The sequence below is a fragment of the Xyrauchen texanus genome, chromosome 13 (assembly GCF_025860055.1).
Source record: "Xyrauchen texanus isolate HMW12.3.18 chromosome 13, RBS_HiC_50CHRs, whole genome shotgun sequence".
NCBI classification, from domain to species: Eukaryota; Metazoa; Chordata; class Actinopteri; order Cypriniformes; family Catostomidae; genus Xyrauchen; species Xyrauchen texanus.
This window is the reverse complement of record NC_068288.1, coordinates 8,277,240-8,280,898: the sequence shown is the minus strand read 5'-3', so window position 1 is coordinate 8,280,898 and position 3,659 is coordinate 8,277,240.

The window sequence follows — 3,659 nt, the reverse complement described above, 5'->3', positions numbered from 1 at the left end:
CTGCACTTCCATAAGAGGAAACTTGCATGGGGTAAGTGAACAAATTACGAATCCTACTATGGTAAAGACGTTGCTCGTGAATATTAATTACGTGAGTTCACTTGACACGATTCCAAACCAAAGAGCACACGAGGCTTAATTAATATTCATGAGTCCTTCAGCACGGCATTCTCCAGATGGTTTGCGCTACGATGGCCACACACCAAGATCTGCCTTTCAGCCAATCAGGTAAGCTTAAAGGCCAACGTCACGTTATGTAATTAATATTCAAGAGACCAACCTTCACCATAGTTGGATTCATAAACTCGATGACCAGTGTGACAGATAACTGAACCACAAATGTATTGGCATTAGCGCCTCTACACGGGGACAAACTGGACCAGCCACACAAGATTACAAATAGAGCAAAACTAGAAACGTAAAAACATAGCTAAATGCTTCATAATAGGCCTAACTGTAATTAATACCAATATCAAATAATATTATACCAAACATTATAACTTAACTTTGGGCATTTTTAGTCCTGGGACGTTTGGAAAATAAACATTTTTGCTACATTACTTAATTTGTCTTTTTTTGGGGAATGGTTAAATACAGGAATTTTGATTGAAGTTTCAAAGATTTCTGTGTGATATGTTGGATACAGAATTTTCATTTTCATTTCATTTTGGTTCGGGGGTTTAATTTATTTAACTGATTCCATATTTTATGTTGTGTTTATTGTTTTTTGTGAATGGAATCAATACAATGTGTTAATAATAAAAAAATATATATATATATATTTGATTTAAAAATGTGTTTTTTAATTTAGTCTTAGTCCTGTGTCAAATGTCCTTTTTAGTTTTTATCATATTTAGTCAACCTTATATTATTTTATTTTTAGTCAAGTTTTAGTTGACAAAGTCTGGGCATTTTAATGTAGTTTTAGTCAATGAAAACTGTTGACATTTTAATCATATTTTAGTAACATTTTGTCATATTGACATTTTAGATAATGAACACTGTAAACATTTTAGCCATAAGAGTATTATTGATCAATCTAGTCTATTAAAAACACACACACACACACACACATATATTATTGATGAGATCATCATGATAAGATCAATCTTATGTGAAAAATAACACTAAAATGACAACAACAATAAAATGTGTGTGTGTAGATATATATTGCAAGATTATTGCAAGATTGATCTTATCATGATGATCTCATCAATGATGCAACATGTTGCGAGCTGCAGACAGCAGGGATGAGAGACGAGCGTCTCCGTGTTAGAGTGCGCATCAGCCAGCTAAACTTTAAATCTCTCCCGGTCTCTGCTCCCGCTCAGATTGTGTCTCTTCCGTGACTGGTTGAAGCGGCTCTGACCACACAGAGAATGACAGTTTTGGAGTTTGTGTTTATTTACATGGCACACTCTCATATTATATGAACTTTAATTAAGGATGAAATAAAGATATATCGCCAAGCTGTGATCTGTGTTTATATCAGACACTCGAGCTGCAGCGCTCCTCTGGTCATGCGTGTCATCATTATAGTTTTATATGATCTCAAGTTATGTTAAATGACATCAAGCTACTATTCGACAACGGAATTTTTTATTATTATAATTGCAGAGATTTGCAGTTAGGCCTACAAATGACAATCCACTGAGTGCAACGCTTGTTAGTGTTTTCCATGAAGACAACCACCCTAGTTTTGTAGACAGCCGGAGCCTAGTAATTCTCTCTCCCTCTCTCTATATAATATAAAACATTTTCTTTTACCATCATACATTTTGTAACTAGAAAAATGCAAAATGTCCTTAAGGGGTGATTTTAGACCTGTTGTACCCTACTAAATTATTTCAAAAATTCAAACAAAATCTAACATAAAACAAAAGCAATCTGAGTAAACACAAAAAACTGTTTTTAAATGATAATGTTATTAATTGAAGCAAACAAAGTTATACAATACCAACTGGGCCTGTATGAAAAAGTATTTGTCCCTTTAGTTACTAATGCAGCATTCCATTCAACTCGGGAAGTCAGATTTTCCAGCTTCCTAGTAGGAAACGTGCAATGTAATGCAACTTGAAGTCATAATTCCAACTGGGAAACTTGTGCAAAAATTTTAAACTCTGATTTCTCAGAGATGCAGGTGCCTGACATAACACAAACATGTCGGCACCCAGGGAGATATACAAAGTAAGTGATAAACATTAACTTTTATTAAGTACTCTCAATAAATGAGTCAAAGTTACTACATTACATGATATTAGAGCTTGTTTCACAAACATTTGCAGAGACAGGTGTATAATGAAACACAGTAAATGAAACTCTCTTTTGATAACTGTACACCTGTAGCACAAATGCTAGTGTTGCAGCATTGTTTAGGAATATCCCAGACTTGAATGGAACGCAGCACAAATCCCCAAATCTATGAAACTGCATGGGGTTCAGCTGGACTAGACACACCCAGGCCTGATTACTGCCAGCCCTGTTCAATGCCTAAATAGAACTTGTTCAGCAGCATGAATGTCTAAAAGGTCTCACCAAGTAGCACACTATGCCAAGGTTGAAAGAAATTCCAGAAATGACGAGGAAAAGTATGATTGAAATGCATCAGTCTGGGAAGTGTTACAAAGCTAAAGACTCTGGGACTCCAAAGAACTACAGTGAGAGCATTATCTCCAAATGGAGAAAATTTGGCACAGTAGTGAACCTTCCCAGAAGTGGCAGACCTTCCAAAATTTCCCCAAGAGCACAGTGACGACTCATCCAGTAAGTCACAAAAAAAGCCAAAGACAACATCCAAGGAACTGCAGGCCTCGCCTGTTCACGATTCCACTATCAGAAAGACATTGGCCAAAAATGCCATCCATGGAAAGGTAGCGAGACGAAAACCACCGCTAACCCAGAAGAACATTAAAGCTCATCTGAATTTTGCCGAAACATGCCTTGATGATCCTCAAACATTTTGGGAGAATGCTCTGTGGACTGACGAGTCGAAAGTGGAACTGTTTGGAAGACAGGGGTCCCGTTTCATCTGGCGTAAATCAAACACAGAATTCCACAAAAAGAACACCATACCTACGGTCAAGCATGGTGGTGATAGTGTGGGGATGCTTTGCTGCTTCAGGGCCAGAGCAACTTCCAATAATTGTGGGAAACATGAATTCTGCTCTCTACCAGAAAATCCTAAAATAAAACATCCGGTCATCTGTCCGTGAGTGGAAGCTCAATCACAACTGGCTTATGCTGCAAGACAATGATCCAAAGCATAGGAGTAAGTCCACCACTGAATGGTTAATAATAAGCCAAATTAAAGTTTTGGAGTAGCCTAGTCAATGTCCTGACTTGAACCAGATTGAGATGCTGTGGCAGGACCTTAAATGGGCAGTTCATGCTCGAAAAGCCTCCAATGTGGCTGAACTTAAGTAGTTCTGCAAAGAAGAATGGGCCAAAATTCCACCACAGCGTTGTCAAATACTGATCTCCAGTTATCGGAAGCATTTGCTTGCAGTTGTTGCTACTAAAGGTGGCACAACGAGCTATTAAGTTTAAGGGGACAGTTAGTTTTTGAAATGGTTGATATAGGTGTTGGATAACTTTTTTGCTGTATTTTGTGTTAACTCATGTTGCCTTTGTTTTATGTTATAACTCGAAATTGAATTACA